The 19,293-nt window shown below is 40.7% G+C and overlaps 1 protein-coding gene across 4 annotated transcripts in view; it reads right to left on the minus strand.

Annotated features, from left to right (window-relative positions):
• NR6A1 (nuclear receptor subfamily 6 group A member 1) overlaps positions 1-19,293 on the minus strand; it is a 206,910-nt gene that overhangs the window by 81,016 nt on the left and 106,601 nt on the right. Inside the window, exon 1 of one of the 4 annotated variants that reach the window (XM_022578767.2) lies at positions 1-16,295. This exon is cut by the window's left edge and continues 13,642 nt beyond it. The exons of the other annotated variants lie outside the window; for them this stretch is intronic. The gene's annotated coding sequence lies outside the window, so the exon portion shown is untranslated. Of the gene's footprint in view, positions 16,296-19,293 lie in introns of those variants that run through there. 4 annotated transcript variants of the gene reach the window in all.

The raw sequence follows: 19,293 nt of genomic DNA on the forward strand, positions 1-19,293 counted from the left end.
CTGGAATATGCTACGATTTTTAAAAGCTGGAAGAAACTCAAATATTCATCAATATAGGAAAAGCCAAGAAATGGGGAAATGATTAAGGAGATAAGAAACCAGACTTTTTAGACCTTACTCGGTCATTTTGCAAGACTCATTCTGGATTTTAGTCAGGCTGTCATTAGTGGGCTACTCCCCCTGTGCTAAACCGACAGCCAAAAATCAAGTGGTTGATCAAAACCTGCTCAACCAGACAGCTGCTTCCAGAGCCCAGGGGCCGTAGGCTCTAGTCCAGGCTTAGACTGAGAAAGGATAATAAACAATCTATCCTATCACATCAGGAATGATGTCTTCCTCAGAGTGGAGCAAAGGGCCTGACAGCGATTGCTTGAGAAACAGGGCTGATCCTGAACTTGCACGACCCTGAGAGTGAATGTTGTCTTAAATTTTGTACTATAGGTATCTCATTTGCCTCATTCTAGTCCTGCTGTTGAAAACTGAGCAATTTACTTGTTAAATGAAAAGGATCAAGATATATGAGTCAATACTTTTTATTCTCATCCAAATGTTATGTAATGAGGTGCTTAGTTTTAGAAAACAGAAGTTGTGGTTTGTCAAAAGGCTCCTTTCCCTCCTTATGGTTCTTTACAAAAAGAAAATCTCAGAAACATAACCTGTAGGTTGTCACCATCCTACTGGGCATCATTTGAGGTAGAGACCTATACCAAGGAGGCAAGTCAGTCTCTCATCAAATCATACAAAGTAATGTCCACACTCTATGTGGCCTCCTATATTATAAAAGAGACTACAGGTGAAAAGCCTGCCTAGGAAGTTCCTGTCACAACTGGGGTACCTGTTTTAGTCAGTTGCTACCTAAGGCACCACTTTATTGTCCTAGGAAATCAGGTCTGAGGGAGGACCACGCATCATAGAAATGTTTGTAGCAGGCCACTCAAATGTCAAGTATTTGTTTCAGGAGAAAATACAGATATACAGCAATACTAAAGAAACACTGGGCATACTGTTTTACTAGCAGTATTAATGAAATATCAAAGGAGATCATCCTAGATTTGACAACTAGTCTTGAGGATTCCAAATTAGCCATTATCCTACATAAGAAATATAATATTTCCCATGGCTGCAATTGCTATATTCTGCTTGCTTTTTTTGTTTTGTGATAAATATTTTCATTCTTCTATGTTGTCTTTACACAGCCAATTTTAGCTCCTGTAAGTACAATCCCGAGTGCTGGACACCTAGGTTTTCTTTTGCCACAACAGATATTACAATGAAAGTCTCTGTACTATTCTAGTGATTGATGAATTATTCTCACAGCAGAAAGTCTTAGGACCGTTTCATGAAACTGGAGACTAGAGAGCTTCATGACTCCGGCTCTATATAGCTTTGTCAGTTCCTCTAGTGATGAGATCCATCTAAACTGCTGTGGGTATCCTACAGTTCACCAGCAGAGGGCAGCATCCCCCAGACTAACAGGGCCTAGGGATGAAGACACCGGGCATGGAGAGTGGAGAGGAAAGGGATAGTCAGAAGACAAAGGCAAAATCTACAGGAAAATTCTAACCAGGGTTCCCAATATCTGAGAGATGTGGTAAGCTCTGGCTCCTGCAAGACAACTGGGGATCATCCACAACTAGCAACATCCAACACTCTTGTGTCCTTGATTCCTTTACTGGAACCAGGATGGAAAAGCTACCTCCCCCTAAACAGGTATATACAGCGCTATATACTGGCCACAGAGACCATGCCAACTTGGATTCTGCCAGCAACAGAAATGACTAGAGCCTTACCTCTGGAGAGACTACAAAAGGATAGCATTAGGCTGTTGGCCTCACTCTGGCAGTTTCCATTGAAGGAAAGAATGGAAATGGTAAGCACACGTATCTATCCCAGATGTCCAAGTTCTCATCTCCCTTCTTCTTGGCTTCACTTTAAAGTGAGTTGGGGGTAAAGACGCAGACCTACTAGAGGATAGACTTGAGGACACGGGGAGGGGGAAAGGTAAGCTGGGACAAAGTGAGAGAGTGACATGGACGTATATACACTACCAAATGTAAAACCGATAGCTAGTGGGAAGCAGCCTATGCACACAGGGAGATCAGCTCGGTGCTTTGTGACCACCTAGAGGGGTGGGATAGGGAGGGTGGGAGGGAGGGAGATGCAAGAGGGAAGAGATGGGGATATATGTATATGTATAGCTGATTCACTTTGTTATAAAGCAGAAACTAACACACCACTGTAAAGCAATTATACTCCAATAAAGATGTTAAAAAAAATAAAGTGAGTTGGGGAGCAAGACAAGGATAGTGTAGGCAGCAATGAGGTGAAAGGTAACCAGCAGGCCAGAGCAGTTAGGGAACAGGCCTAAGAAAATGGAAATGGCTGTGGCTGAAATGTCTTAGTGTTCATTTTAAATCATCAACCAAGTAAGTCAACCTAAATTAATCTGAATTACAGTTTGGGCTACTCCAATATTGCAGCTCTTGAGAGCCTAGATAAATGCCAAATCCTTACCTATCAAAAGGCTGGAAACTACTTAAACTACTATTCACCACTGCCCTTCACTGATATGTTAACTTCTCTCTAGAATGTTTATATGATTGATAACATATAACCACATTACAGAGATAATAATGCAACATTGATGAGGCTGGAAAAACAGGCTCTCATATGCTGATTACAAGGGTGAGGGAATTGGAGGGGGTTATTTACCACCTTCTATGGGGGGGGGTGGTATTTAACAGCACCAAAATTTCCACTTTCACTTGGAAATTTCACTTCTAGGACTTAAGGCCAAAAAAGTAACACAAGTAAGCAAAGTATTATACAAAGGTATTTGCTGCAGCCCTATTCATAATAGAGAAGGAAAAAAAACAGCAACCAAATGTCTACTAATAAAAGACGAATTAAACAAATTCTGGCGCTTCCCTGGTGGCGCAGTGGATAAGACTCTGCACTCCCAATGAAGGGGGCCCAGGTTTGATCCCTGGTCAGGGAACTAGATCCCACGTGCATGCTGCAACTAAGAGTTCACATGCCACAACTAAGGAGCCCACATGCCACAACTAAGGAGCTGGTGAGCCACAACTAAGGTGCCTGCCTGTGCAACTAAGACCTGGTAGAACCTAAATAAATAAATATTTTTTTAAAAAATCCTGGCATATGTATTCATGAAACCATAAAAATAATGATATAGATCTATAAATCCTACCATGGAATAATCTGTAAGACAAATTAAGTGAAATAAAACAAGCTACAGAATAAAATAAGTATATAATTTTTGTTTTAAAAAACTGCAGGGCTTCCCTGGTGGCGCAGTGGTTGAGAGTCCACCTGCCGATGCAGGGGACATGGGTTCGTGCCCCGGCCCGGGAAGATCCCACATGCCGCGGAGTGGCTGGGCCCGAGAGCCACGGCCGCTGGGCCTGTGTGTCCGGAGCCTGTGCTCCGCAATGGGAGAGGCCACAACAGTGAGAGGCCCGCGTACCACAAAAAAAAAAAAACAAAAAAAAAAAACTGCATATTTTGGAAAGTCTGGAAGAACATACACCAGAATGCCCAAATTCAAATTCTGGCTCTTCCACTTACTAGAAAAGCAATTTTACATTTAGTCCTTCAACTTCAGTGTTCTCATCCATAAAATAAGGAAAAACAGTATCAACTTAAAAGGATTACTTCATATATATGCTATACGAAATAACTGAATTGAACTGAATATGTAAGGCAACAATGCCTGGCATACAGTAAATGCTCAAAACACTAAGAAGATGATTATTATTATTATTACCATCGCCACCCCTGGAAAGTGTAATTAGGGAGATGACTCATTTACCAAGTTTCATACTTCCATATATAAAGAATTTTTCAGAACAAGCATGTATTACTTTTATAATTAAAAGATACATCTTTATACTCAAGAGAAATGAAAATATGTCCACACAAAGACTTGTATGTGAATGTTCACAGCAGCATTATTCATAATAATAAAAAATTGGAAATAACCTAAATGTCCATCAACTGGTGGACTAAACAAAACAACTATACAAAAATGACTAAACAAAATGTATGGTATATCCATATAATGGAATGCTATTCAGAAACAGAACTACTCATATATACTATGACATGAACAAACCTCCAAACCATCATGCTAAGTGAAAGAAACAAGACACAGAGAACACATATTGTATGATTCCATTTAGATAAAATGTCCAGAAAGGGCAAATCTATAGAGACAGATAGATTAGGGATTGCCTGGATCAGGAGTTAGGAATAGGACTAACAGTTAAGGGACACAAGGGATCTTACGGGGATGACGAAAATGTTCTAAAACTGATTTATGGTAATGGTTACACAACTTGGGTAAATTTACTAGATATCACTAAATTGCACAGAGTAAAATATGCCTCAATGAAGCTGTTGAAACAAAAAAAAAGTTGGAAAAAGATTTCCTTGAAAACCATGCATTATTCTATGCTCATATAATGCTTTGCCCCTTGGAAAAGGACTTTCACATGCATTATCCTATTTGACCCTCATAAGAATCATGTGAGGCAGAGTAAGGATCATGCCCTTCGAAGAGAAAAGGAAAATAATGTTCAGAGAAGTTAACATAACTAGCCCATAGCCACTGCAGCACGTAAAGCAACTGGAGCCCAGCTCCTAAACATAACTAACTCAATACAAGTGGCAGCAGAAATATGCCAAACCTGCAAGATCCAGGGATAGTCACCAAACAGTGATCACACTTTAGATGAATACTGAAGGACAGAGGCTTTAAAACTTTTTTAAACTTTTTGAATAAGTGTGCATTTAAGAAATTTTATGTAAAAGACGCTTTTCTTCCCCCTTATACACTCTGCTAAAAGTGAGATCATTACAGACCAATTCCCAGAAGCAACAAGATATTTCCTTTTCAGTAGCTCGTAAAATGCTCAGCACACAATTGGGATTCAATATATGATTCTAACATCTATGAAAAATAATTATATATTTTAAAAGGCTTTATTTGAACATTATTCTAAATGTATCCTGCATTTTGTTTTGTATAGAAAAACTGGAGAGAAATAACAAGAGACAAAATTCAAACCATAAGCCATATGGAAGATTCTCTCTCTTTTTTTTTTTTGCCAGATGGTTACTTTTTGGCAACCATTTTGCTAAAAAATATAAAAGGCCACCTGCATCTGCAGTCACCACAGGCTTTCCCAGCATCAGGCAAGGAACTAAGAAAACAAAAACAATGAAAACCTAGTACGATCAACCAATAATTTCCCCACAGCTTTCTCTTACTGACTAGGTGCAGAGAACTACCTAGTAGGAAAGAATTGGTTCTGTGTGAAAAATCCTGTGTCTGTCACACTAAATAGGGTTGATAATGTGGTTGATATTGCTCACTCCCATTGGAAAAATAAGCGCGGGCAGGCAAAATGTCAAGGTTTCTTAGCATTTTCTGTTGATCACAGCTAAAAAGATCAAGACTCCTTGAACTGTTAACTAAAACACCTTGCACTAAACCTTGACAACTGAGATTATTTTACCTAATCACGGTCTCTGAAAAGAAATGCCTAGAGATAACTGGTAAACTAGAAAAGATATAATATCAGCAAGTTATAAATCTTGGACCATTATAATATATTTGGGATTTACTTTTGTCTTTACACCTGACATTATATTCTTTAGGATTTGGGCACCTAACAGAAGGTAAAGACTATCAGGGAAAAAGCCACAAGCCACAAACAAACAGGGTTTTGGAATTCTGGGCAGACCAAGAAAAGCACTAGAAAACCTGACAAAAAAACCTGAGCTCAACTCTGGCTCCTGAGGCCTTCTCATAGAGACATAGATCCAGAACAAGCAAGGCACAATGTACAAGCGGGCTCAATTTTTACATGATTTTATGCATACACAAACAGACCTTAGAAAATAGTTCATAAATCCACGGTTGTTGGGGGTAGTACCTCAGAAGATTCACTGTGATATAACTGTAGAATCTTAACAAGGGGGCTATGAGCCCAACACCAGGCAGAGAGTACTTCTAAAGGTCCAGAAATACATTTCCTGTTGCAGTCTGCCAAATAAAAGGTCTGTCTCTACAGGTTGTGGCAGGATTTTCTTTGCCCCTCTTAGCAGTCAGCCCTCTGCAGAGATGTTGGCATGACAAGAAAAAGAATTGTCAAAATGAAGTGAACTGAAGTAAGTAAGTATACGATGGCAGGATATTAAGACTATCTTTGATTGGTCAGTTCTGAGTTGTTAGAGGATTTCAGAGTGGGGATGGGAACAGGGATGGGGCTGAGAGATGGATGGCAGCTCAGGCAAGCCAAGAGGAACGAATGAAAGGTGAGTCCCTTCACATGACCAAGAGCAATAATCTATACCTTGTGAGCCCAATTTTTTAGAATCATAACACTCTGTCTTAATTTCCCCTTCCTACTGCCTGAGTACTAAGTAAAGAAACCCTAGTTTAATTTTTTTAGCCCTACCTCAGCTATACTATGGGGTCTTGAGGGATAAACCATTTATCTCTGCTTAAACCAGAGATCTAAAGATGTCTAGCCCCCCACTGAGGCCTGTTTGGTAGACAACTTAAGCTCCCTGGCCCCACACACATACCCTCCCACTCCATATTTTTCTTCTACCCTTACTGGGTCCTGACTTTCTGCCTGGCACCAGTGCTACATGTTTTATGTGTATCATCTTACCAAAATCTCATAAGAAGTCTGGAAATACGCTTATTATCCTAATTTTAGAAATAAAAACACTGAGTCTTAGGTTAGATAAATTGCCCAAGGTCAAACAGCTCATAAAGAGCAAAGCTAAAATACAAACCCAGGAATGTCTGAGTACTAAAGGCACAAGCTCTTAACTACCCTGCCATAGCAGTGGCAGCAATTAGTAAAAGACCTCAAGGGTATGGTTACTTACAGGGGAGAGAGCTGAACTACTTGTGAAGATTTCCTTCCAGGCAAATATGGAAGTTCTATCTTTCTTGAGGGTTGTGGCAGTTTCCTCGTACATGGTGGCAGCAGTGGGATCATGGATACAGGTTATCTAGGCTAGCAAATCTGTCCTCAGACAGATGAGAGTATTACCTTCTGCCTTTTTCTAGGTTGATTTTCTAATACCAAGTTGCATATTGATAAGACTCCTTTTTTATCTCATTCTCTCTCCAAATAGGTAATACCCCAATTCATTTCATATTAGGTATCTTCTCTTCAAAATCCCTGTTGGCATCATGTCCCGGCCCAGCCTGGAGATGTGTAGGGACAAAATGCTGAGATGGGTTATCCTAGGACACACCAACTACCTACATAAGAACATGAGGTTGTTTCCCAAAAGCACTAAAATCAAGAAAGTAGATCCCCTGACACAATAGTTTCTCCAAACAACATGAAACAACTCTTTGAGATATCAAATATTGTTCAGTCAAACCTTGTGATTTGAGCCTTGCTATTGGTTGAGTCCCTGCAGTTTGTGCAGTGCCCGGGGTTTTGCTCCAAATCCGTCACATTGCATTAGTGCCCTTCCTCCTCACTGCCTACAGAAATAACAGTCTTGAACATGGCAGCACAATCCATTTGTCCTGCTCTAATTACTTTTTGACATTATTCTTTCTGCTGCCAACGTCCTCCCTCCCTCTTTCTTTCTTCCTTTCTGCCTTAGGGCATCATTAGAATCATTTGAAAAGATCTTTAGGTTCCACCAGTATATATTTTGTTAACTTTTTATCACAAAATGGTTCCAAGGAGGAGTATGATAGTTCCAAGAAGAAAAGCCACCAGATTCTCAAAACCATTTCCAGAATTTCCCAGCTAGCGCAGAGAGAATGGCCAAGAGGAAAATGTCCAGGTTTGAAGTACCTGGACAAATTGTAGCTCTGCCACTCATTAGCTGTGAGACCTTGGGCAAGTCTGATAATCTGTCTCAGTCCTAGTGCTCTATTCAGACAAGTGGAGTTATATCTGATAACCTAACAAGAGCTTCTGTGAAGGTCAACTGAGATAATGCATGTGAAAATACTCTGGAAAGGGCTGCAGTTGTATTATTATTAAGAGACACAAAAGCAATGACCAATATTGATAAGAATCTCTAAGTCTTGTGTTTTTCATTAAACTTAGTGTGATGGTTAGTTTTACATGTCAACATGCCTGGGCCATCAGATCAAACATTTGGTCAAATATTACTCTGGGTATTTCCATGAAGGTGTTATTGAATGAAATTAACATTTAAATTGGTGGACTCTGAATACAGCAGATTGCCCTCAATAATGTGCTTGGGCCTCATCCACATTATTGAAGGCCTGAAGAGAACAAAAAGACTGGCCCTCCCCTGAGCAAGATATAAATCTCCAGGAGACTGCCTTTGGACTTGAACTGGAACATCAGCTCTCCTGGGTCTCTAGCCTGTCAGCCTTCAGACTGGAACTGCAGCGCTGACTTTCCTGGGTCTCCAACCTGCTGGCCCACCCTGCAGATTCTGGACTTGTAAGCTTCCGTAATTATGTGAGCCAAATTCCCTACAATAAATCTTTAGTTATCTATCTACATATACATACAAACACACACACATACCCCATACTGGTTCTGTTTCTCTGGAGAATCCTGACTAATATATCTAGGACTTAGTTTTGTTTAGGATTCACAAGGACCATCCTATGCTCTAATAATAAGGGACAGAAACATCATGGATACAATAAATCCAGAGGTTTATCTCCAGAGCTCTTTTTGCTTCAGGATGACAGATCCTGATTTATAAATTACATATGTTCCAAAAGTCACTTTTAAGCCAGCTGCCTGGAACTTAAAAGGTTTTTTTTCCTCAATAATAAAATGGAGCTTAAAGACAAAGGATTGAGATGCTATCCTTATAAGAGTGATTAACACAGTGATTAATATATGTTTGTTAGGTAAGTGCAAGAATCAATGTTGTTCTATTTAGAAAATACTTTTGGAAGAAAAGAATACAACATTTATGGGCTTCCCTGGTGGCGCAGTGGTTGAGAATCTGCCTACCAATGCAGGGGACACGGGTTCGAGCCCTGGTCTGGGAAGATCCCACATGCCGCAGAGCAACTAGGCCCGTGAGCCACAATTACTGAGCCTGCACATCTGGAGCCTGTGCTCCGCAACAAGAGAGGCCGCGATAGTGAGAGGCCCGTGCACCGTGATGAAGAGTGGCCCGCACTTGCCACAACTAGAGAAAGCCCTCGCACAGAAACGAAGACCCAACACAGCCATAAATAAATAAAATTAAAAAAAAAAAAAAGAATACATTTATTAAACCCTTCTCATGTGTTAAGTAAGCACTGTACTGGGTGTTTCACATATATTGTTTTATTCAACCTTAATACCTGTAGTACAAAGACAATGTTCCCCATTTCCGCAAATGACAAACTGAGCTCTGAAAGATGAGACAATTTTGGCATAGGTCCAACACAACTAGAATGTGGTAAAGTTGGGATCAGAATGACTCCATCGACCCATCTCAGACTGTAGGAAAGACATACTGAATAGTCTCTACCCTTATACATTAAAAAAAGAAAAAAAAGTAGGGGTGATGAACTATGACAGACCTGTTTCCCTTCCTCCACTCATTCCTAGATGTGGGATGGCAAAAAAAGCACAAAAGGTAGAAAATAAGAAGCACTGGGTAAAGCAGGCTTTGGAAATCTACAGGCTGAGGGGTTTTCAGCAATGTCAATGTGAGCACTATCATTATAGCAAAAGATTGGATGTCTTGGCAAAGATTGCAATGTCTTGGCAAACAAGAGTGAGGGTTTTGGTTTTTATTTTTTTAAAGAAAGCAACAGAAAATGCAGTGGTCCCAATGAACTGTAAATGTAGATGGGGGAAAGATGGTTTGTGAGGTGGGGGGAATCTGTTTGGTCTTTGTTGTTAATCTTAACAAGCCAGCACATCCTCTTTGTGCTGACAGCCTCAGGTCCAAGTGATAAGTCAAGCCAAAGCCAAGCCAAAGAGGTCTGTCTCCTGCAGCACTTCCCTTTTCACATCTCAGATGGCCTTCCAGGATCCATCCTTAATTCACATTCTTTCTGCCCCAAATGCACACACTTAACAGGGAAAACTAATTTCACATTTTGTATTGTTGTACACAGCCTGCCAACCAAGGATAGGAACTGGCAGAATGATAAGCAATGAAACAAGAATTGTTTGCTATTAAGCCAAACAAGGTTCATTTCAACTACATTAAAATAGGCCAAGTAGACCAACTGCATGAGAAGATATTTTCCTGCAACAAAGTGTGACAGCAGGTTATTTAAGCATAATTACTGTTGGAATTACATCACTGATAAAATGTTGCAACTCCAGTAGTTTCAAAACATACTCCTTCATCTTGATTGTAAAAAAAATCCACTTATAACCATGACTTCAGAATAACTCTGTAAGAAGGTATCATTACCCCATTTTATCAGTGAAGAAATTGAGGCTCAGAATGGTAGTCAAATGCTTAAGTGGTCAGAGCTAGGATCTGACTCTAAGTTTTGAGTGTTTTTTCCTTTCTCAAGTCAATTTCCCAAAGCTATCAAGGTCCTGTTTTATTAGGCCTCTCACTTTCTTGAGGTGTCTTGCTTCTAAGGACAATGTCAGATAAACACTACTGTAGTTGTAGTGTCTTAGACATTCCAATCTAAAGAACAACAAAGTCATGCCAGCCAAGTTCTAAATCATTTAGCGTGGCTTTTCTAGATAATGTAGTCATTGGCACAGGTAAGATTAACCTCCAATGATACTGATTTTTTTTTCCTCCAAAATTTTGGGCAACTTGATCTCGTTAATCATTTGTGAAATTGTAAACATTTTGTGAACTAAAAGCAAGAACCTTTTCCAGATGAACATTTGAGATGCTAAAGTAGTATGCCACGTTTTCTAAATTTTTTCATTCGTGTAATCAAAAGTGACATAACCTGCAAAATAATAGTTCTAAATCAAAATGAATATTTATAAACACATAGCTATATGTGAATTCTATTTTATGGTTTTTTAGTCTATTTTAGGTACAAATACCTACATAAAATCCCCAATTATATTCTGAATTATTATACCTTTCAGAACTTAGCCATTCCAGTTCTACCAATCAGCTTCTTCTTAAAACTAGTACAGGCTGCACACTAAAGGGGAAAGCACACGGATTCTGAGATCAGACAGATCTGGGTTCCAATTCTTGCTCTACTATTTCATACTTTTGACAAGTTACTCAATTGCTTGGAGTCTCACAGCTTTCTCGTACAAAACAGGGACACCATCCCTTAACCTTTAATGGGTTTTGTAACATATAAAATAAATGAACTACTATATCAGGCAAGCTCAGCTCCTGGGATACAGATGGCGTTCAATGAATGCCAATAGGTGCTTAATGAATGCTGTTATAAATTATTTTTAAAACCCTATAATGAATATGTCTATTGTTCCTCCTATGACCCAGAGAAAGGGAAATGAAGATTAGTGGTATGACATAAAGTAAAAACTTATTTTCACTTCTAGTATTTCTAGCATTTCAGCATTTATTTCCCCCGAATTTGTTAGAATACAGTTGTAACTGGAAGTGGAATTTAAGATGAAATATTTGGATAAAGGGGTCTACATTAGTTGATTAAATTCAAAAATTTAAATATAGTGTGTACTAAATAGTCTCCAAATTGCTACAAAGCAAAACCATTTTCTACACAGCTTGCATTTCTGCAGCAGAGCTTTGAAAGAAAAGAAACCACTGTGTAATCCCACAGATTATGTCTAAAAATAGGATGATAGGCCAGCTGTCAGATGCATACGTTGTAGGGAAAATGGGGCCAAGAATCTCTCCCCAAAAATCACTGCAACTCTTCTGGCATTTGCTCCCATAAGGATGAAAAATTGAAATCTATTCAATTCTAGCAGCTACTACTTTCTTTTCGGACTAGGACAAAGGTTTGGAATTCTGAAGATTTATGAGGCCTTTTGTGAAATCTCTCCAAATTTGCAAAGTGCTGCTCATAACAGGCTTATAACAGAAGTGTTATGATCTGGAATTACTGCCTCAACACAAGCTCATTTAAAAAAACTTTTGCTTTTTTGTGAACGCTTCCTGCCAGAGTTATTTAACCTTAAAAAAAAAAAAAAGATGCAATGATTGGGACTGGGTTAACTTGCTGGATAGCCTTAGGTACAGTAAGCCCTTTGTGGGCCTCAGTTTTCTCATCTGCTTAATGAGAAAGTTGTGGGAACGTCTGTGCAAGGTTATCTTTCAGCTATGATGCTCTAGGGATTTTCTGAGCCTCCAAATTTCCAGACAGGATGAACAGAAGAGAAAACAAATACCCTTTTGGAGCTAACCTGTGTTAAGGTGCTTCAGTCCAAGAGCTCAGCAACCCTAAAAAGGTGAACAGAAGAGATTTCAATATCTTTTCTGCTGACTGTTAAAGAAGCATAGGGCCAGGACTTCCCTGGTGGTTAAAACTCCGCACTCCCAAGGCAGGGGGCCTGGGTTCAATCCCTGGTCAGGGAACTAGATCCCGCGTGCCGCAACCAAGACCTGGAGCAGCTAGCTAGCTAAGTATTAAATAAGTAAATAAATAAATATTTAAAGAAGAAAGAAAGAAAGAAGCATAGGGACAATTATTGTGGGTAAGGGTGGGAAGTGTCCTGGTGAGAAGAAAGAGAAGTGTTATCTAACTGAAAAAAGTGGGCACACGTCAAGGAAATACATACAGCCTGTGTACTATGTAGTCCACAAATACATTCATCCTACTATTATACAACTGACACTTTTCTAGGTGCTAGGGACAGAATGTGAGCTAGATACGCATTCCTGTCAAGAGTCTCACCAGCTTCTCAAGGCAGTCACAGATCGTACCCAGGTCAATTTCAAACCCTGACCCTCAACAGTCAAATGGAAAGACTATAAAAAGGTTCAGCCTCACATCTGGTACACTTAATACGTTCTGGCTATACCTGGAGAATAACTTACCTTACACCAATGCCTTTAAAAGTTGGCAGTTTCAAAGAAAAATAATTGCATATTGAGTTTGAGAGAGGAGCTTTTAGGTGAGATACTGAGGATCAAAATACTATGTCAGGGGGCTTCCCTGGTGGCGCAGTGGTTGAGAGTCCGCCTGCTGATGCAGGGGACACGGGTTTGTGCCCCAGTCCAGGAGGATCCCACATGCCACGGAGCGGCTGGGCGGGACATGCAAGAGGGAGGAGGTATGGGGATATATGTATATGTATAGCTGATTCAGCTTGTTATAATACAGCAGAAATTAACACACCACTATAAGCAATTATACTCCAATAAAGATGTTAAAAAAAATACTATGTCAGCCATTTATAGCACTCATTTCTTGTTTTTGTTTTTTGTGTTTTTCAGGGAATAGTGATATCATTATTCAAAAACCAAGAGCAGAAAACGCAAGAGAAAGAAGACCTAGTGTCAGAGGTGTCTACTCTGCACTGTAGCTCAGAACCTAAAGGATTTCCTTGTAAAGCAAGGGTCCCCAACCCCCGGGCCGCCAAGGACTGCTACAGGCCTGCAGCATGTTAGGAACCGGGCCGCACAGCAGGAGGTGAGCGGCGGAGAGCGAGCGAAGCTTCATCTGCCGCTGCCCATCGCTCGCATCGCCGCCTGAACCATCCCCATCCCCACCTCCCCCAACCCGCCCCCAGGTCTGTGGAAAAACTGTCTTCCACAAAACCAGTCCCTTGTGCCAAAAAGGCTGGGGACTGCTGTTGTAAAGGACAGAGGTTTGGCTACTACCTAACAATGTCACCATGAAGAAACTAAATCTGATATGACATGCTTCTCCCACAAGATTATAGGCTTATTTGTTCCTAAACCTCAGACACACTATATATTGTTGAGACAATCCAAGGACTCGAGGAGTTCATGAGGATTCAATCATTCATTCAACAAATGTTTATTGGGTGCTTACAATCCTCGTGATGGGGATCAGAGCAAACAAGACTGGCATGGTCACTGCCCTTACAGACTAGTAGAAGGGACAAACATTAAGCAGTTATATAAAGAAATATTTAATTATAATTGTGATAAGTGTAATAACTGTCGTAAGTACAGAAAGTATGGGTAACAATTACAGGACCAAACTTGGCCTAGGAGAAGTGGAATAACATTCAAGCAGTGGAATATGAGGAGAGTGGGCAGAAAGCAAACTATCCAGAGAAAAAAACACATGATTTCTTTATAAAAAATGGTCTAGCCTTTTCTGCTCCCAAAGTCTCAGACATGTCTCTCCTCAGTGCTCTTAGCACCCTGTACTTGTCGGCACTACTGAGCTGATTTTACTGCAATGTGACAACCAGTTTTATGAATCTGTCTCCCTTACTAAACTGCAAACTCCTCCAGAATAGGGACCTTATCCAACCTATTTCTGTGCCTCTAATACCTAGCATTGGGCTAGATACTCAGTATGCCCTCAGAAAATGGTAATTATTATTACTGTGATTACTGCCCTTCAGTGACCACTAGATCATTACACAAACCATACAGCTTTGTTCTGTTAATTGAGACCTTTGTCCCACTTCGTAGAGAGACCCAAATAAGTGAGTCCCAGGAATATATCACCTACCACTGATCCCAACACATGCCACTGCTCTCAGCTCCTTTGCAGTGGTGATTTTTGCTTGTTTACATGGATGATTCAGAGCTATCTTTTCCACTGTTCTGTGGTGACTTCCAATTCAAGACTATCAGCCAAGAACAGAAATGCCTTAAAAGGTAGTGATATGAAGATCACAAGTTAGGAAAGGGAGAGGGGGGTGAAGAGAATTAGGACACAGCTGTAGTGTTCGTAGGCTAAAACACAGACTCAATGTGTCACAGAAAATTAAATCAGAGGCTGAATATTATTCCCGGTCTCCTGAATAAATGTAAGCAAGGGCCCTGGTACTCTGTCACTGGCTATACTGTAGCCATGCTAGGTCCTCAATGACATCCAGTTCTACACCCTAGAATCATTCTGAACTGGGGAGGCAAGGTCATTGCTCCTCCAGGCTAAATTCTACAAAGCTCCATTTGCCCCAGACAGAAAAAAGAGGATGTCAACTGCTAAATCCATTTTGATAGCTAGAGGAGGATTAAAGAAACTGCACACATGGTGATGTCCGAATCTGAGCAATGAGATTAACCTCCATGTGGACTGCCTATATCTCATAGAGGTTTAAAACAAACAGATCTGCCATCACATTTTCCACATCTAGAATTCAAACTGAAAGGGAAGCCCCAAGTGAGATATAGTAATGCACTCTGCTGCCCCAGATTCTAGAGAGACACTAAGACAGGGTCACCGTCCTCTAGAAAGTGTGGAGGAGAAAGACCAGGAAATTATCTACAGTGCCCAAGAAAAGCACAAACAAGGTGCTAAGTGGGAACTCACAGGCAGGAGTGATAAATCTATGTGGAGTGGGGATAGATCTGATGGAAACTTCACAGTCAGAAGTGGCATTAGAGCTCAATTTTGAAGGAGTAGACTACCAACAAGCAGAGAAGGAGGAGGAAGTGGCAAGTGCATTCTAGGCAAAAGCAACAGCAAGTACAACGACATGGCAGCATAAAAGCAGAGGTTATTTTGAAAATATGAATACTTTTGTGTAGCGTGGGTTTAAGACACATGACAGTGAGTGGCAGGAAAAGAGACTGAGGGACACTGAGGAAAGCCAGATTTAGAAAGGTCTTATATACTAGGCTAAACAGTTGGACTTCTTCCTGCAGGTGGGAATAACATACATTTAATATTATTACAGTTTATTTATTTTGTTAAATACCTGCTATGAAAAAGGCAAGGTGTTTTACATACTTTAGTGCATTTGATGTTCAAAACGCCTCATTGTACACACAAGCAAAAAGACTCAAGAGAGGTCAGGTAACCCAAATCAGGTCTGTTTGACTTCAAAGACTACACAAAATCTCCCAAAAAAGGATTCCTGGTATAGGAACTCCTAGACTTCTGATTCCAAACAATCTAGGGCTCTTTCCAACATACTATGTACGTTATAATGTAAGTTTCAGAATGCTCTCACTTGGGCCTACAGCAAACTGGTGGTATAAAAATGTTCAAGGGGGCTTCCCTGGTGGTGCAGTGGTTGAGAGTCCACCTGCCGATGCAGGGGACACGGGTTTGTGCCCCAGTCCAGGAGGATCCCATATGCCGCGGAGCAGCTGGGCCTGTGAGCCATGGCTGCTGGGCCTGCGCGTCTGGAGCCTGTGCTCCGCAACAGGAGAGGCCACAATGGTGAGAGGCCCGCGTACCGCAAAAAAAAAAAAAAAAAAAAAAAAGAAAGAAAATATGTTCAAGGAACCCTTGAAATCACTGGCATCAGACCACGTAGGTTCATCTACTCATTCTTAGCAGTCTCTAAAACACAGGAATACTAAGAAATCTAAGATCAATTTTTCTAATGGTCCTTGTCTGAAGGTTTTCTCTCTCCTGACATTACTGCAGTATTTTACATCAACAGCTATTTCAGAAGACAAGGTAGCCAGGTTCCCCAAAGCAGAAATAGGAACAGAATGAGACTGTGGCTTAGATACCACCAAATCTGACACCTGGCCGTGAAAATTCAACAGTGAGGACACACGACTTTGTTGAAACATGTCTAGGCTCTGAAGCGCATTAGTTGGTTGAATTTTGATTATGTTATTTAACCTTTCTGAGCCTCAAGTTCCTTATATTAAAAATGTAGTAATAAACACTACCTTTCAGGATAGCTATGAAAGCTAAATAGTATAAATAAGGTGAAGAAGGAAGGACTCAAAGCCTAGAGCATGGTAGGCACCCAAACCTACCTTTCCTACACACACATACATACTTAGCTAGCATTCTGTCTGCCTACTTCATATGATTTTTGTGAGGCTCAAATAGGGTGATGTCTGTGAAAGTCCTTAATCAAGTATCAGTAAAAAATAACTGTCATTATAACTAAGCTCAAAACTCTGCTCAGGGCACAGTGATGACTACTTTTTATAATCCTTGTCTTCAAGGGGCTAACCCTCAGATAAGTGCGCTACAAGTATACAAATGAGTGGAATATAGGTAAGAAGTAGTAGAATTAGTAAGTGCTAGAAGGGTGGTAATAATAGCTAACATAATTGAGCACTTAGCATGGGCCAGATCTAGTCTAGGTGCTTTACCTATATTATCTCATGTAATCCTGAAATAAGCCCTATGGAGCACATGCTATTATATGCATAGATATGGAAACTAAAGCACATGATGGCTAGGTAATTTGATTAAGTTTACACAACTAGTAAGTGGTGATACCAGGATTGAAATGCATGAATTCTGACTCTACAGCTCATACTATTAGAGATGCAGAGGCATGAATTAAAGAAGTGGAGAAATAATATGGTAACAAATAATGGGGTCTATTAATGAACTCATTGAGCACTCATATTGTGCCAGGCCTGGGCTAAGCACTTCACATGTGAGCTCTTACTTAATTCCAAAAACCCTCTGTGAGCTAGACACCATCCCAATTTTACAGATGAGGCAACAGATTTAATGATGTTGGGTTACTTGCTCAAGGTCTCACAGCTAGTTAGCAGAAAAAAACAGATCTCAAACTTAGCCCTGTCAGTGTGTAAAAAGCACATGCTCTTAACCTCTTTGCTCTTTGGATCAGTGGCAGGCAGTAGTGTTCAGGTTGGGCCCTGATGGCCAAAAAGAATTTGAATAGCTGATAATGAGTTGTATGGGAGTCCAAAGGGCACAGCATGAACAAAGGATTACACAGAGGAAGTCTGGGGGCTTTACAATAAAAATACAATCATTTTATTTTGTAATCCCTAAATCATAAGACAGGCTGGATATTCTTTTCTGCCATTAAAAACAACCTTTTAGGGCTTCCCTGGTGGCACAGTGGTTGAGAGTCCGCCTGCCAATGCAGGGGACATGGGTTCGTGTCCCAGTCCAGGAAGGTCCCACATGCCGCGGAGCAGCTGGGCCCGTGAGCCATGGCCGCTGAGCCTGTGCATCCAGAGCCTGTGCTCTGCAACAGGAGAGGCCACAACAGTGAGAGGCCCGCGTACCGCCAAAAAAAAAAAAAAAAAAAAAAAACTTTTAAATTAAAACAGCAGTATATATGTTATAGAATATTGGGAAATATATAAAGAAGCAAAAATAAGAAAATAAAGCATGTCTTAGAAAAGATGTCTTTGAAAAGAAGAGAGTTATGGAAAATTAGTTGGAAAGGTACTTCAGGGACTGACTGCAGCAGCTTTGGCCTTAAATGCTGGACTGGGGAACCAAAACTACATTCCAAATGCATTGGAAGATTGTGAGCAGAGAGGGAGTATAATTAGAGACTTAAGCCATGTTTAAGACAGACTTAAACGGAGAGACAAGAGGCAAGAAGATCAGGAAGGAGCCCATTATAGTAGACCAGGTAAAAGCTAAGGGTCTGAGTTATGAGCAGGCTATGTATCATGACCACTGTAAGCTCAGACTGAGTCAGACCTAAGTTTGAACTTGGCTCCATTACTTGCTAGCTATGTGATGCTGATTAAGTTAACTTAAACCTTGTGAGCCTCAGTTTCATCATCTATAAAGTAGGGATAATAAAACCCATGTAAAGAGTTGTTGTGAGGACTAAGTAAGCTATGAAACAATTAATGTGATTCAGGTTTCTCAACTTGACACTATTGACATTTTGGGCCAAATAATTCTTTTTTTATGGAGGAGCTATCCCTGTGCATTAATAGGATATTTAGCAGCATCCTTGGTCTCTACCTACCCGTCCCCTCCCCACCCGCCCTGGCCCCCAGGTTGTGACAACCAAAAGTGCTCGATCTTCCTTTTCCGGTTAGTGGCCTGAGGTGACCTCTAAAAATGGTTCACTATTCACTTGACCCAGAAAATGCCACAAAATCATGCAAGTCGAGAGGTTCAAATCTTCCTGTTCACTTTAAGAACACTCGTGAAACAGCCCAGGCCATTAAGGGTACGCATATCCGAAAAGCCACCAAGTATCTGAAGGATGTCACTTTAAAGAAGCAGTGTGTGCCATTCCGTCGTTACAGTGGTGGAGTTGGTAGGTGTGCCCAGGCCAAACAGTGGGGCTGGATGCAGGGTCGGTGGCCCAAAAAGAGTGCTGAATTTTTACTGCACATGCTCAAAAATGCAGAGAGTAATGCTGAACTTAAGGGCTTAGATGTAGATTCTCTGGTCATTGAGCATATCCAGGTGAACAAAGCCCCCAAGATGCGGCACAGGACTTATAGAGCTCATGGTCGGATCAACCCATACATGAGCTCTCCGTGCCACATTGAGGTGATCCTTACTGA

Source organism: Delphinapterus leucas, chromosome 6 (genome assembly GCF_059928025.1).
Source record: "Delphinapterus leucas isolate spDelLeu-1000000601 "Yukka" chromosome 6, BTC_Dleu_Yukka2, whole genome shotgun sequence".
Lineage (NCBI taxonomy): Eukaryota > Metazoa > Chordata > Mammalia > Artiodactyla > Monodontidae > Delphinapterus > Delphinapterus leucas.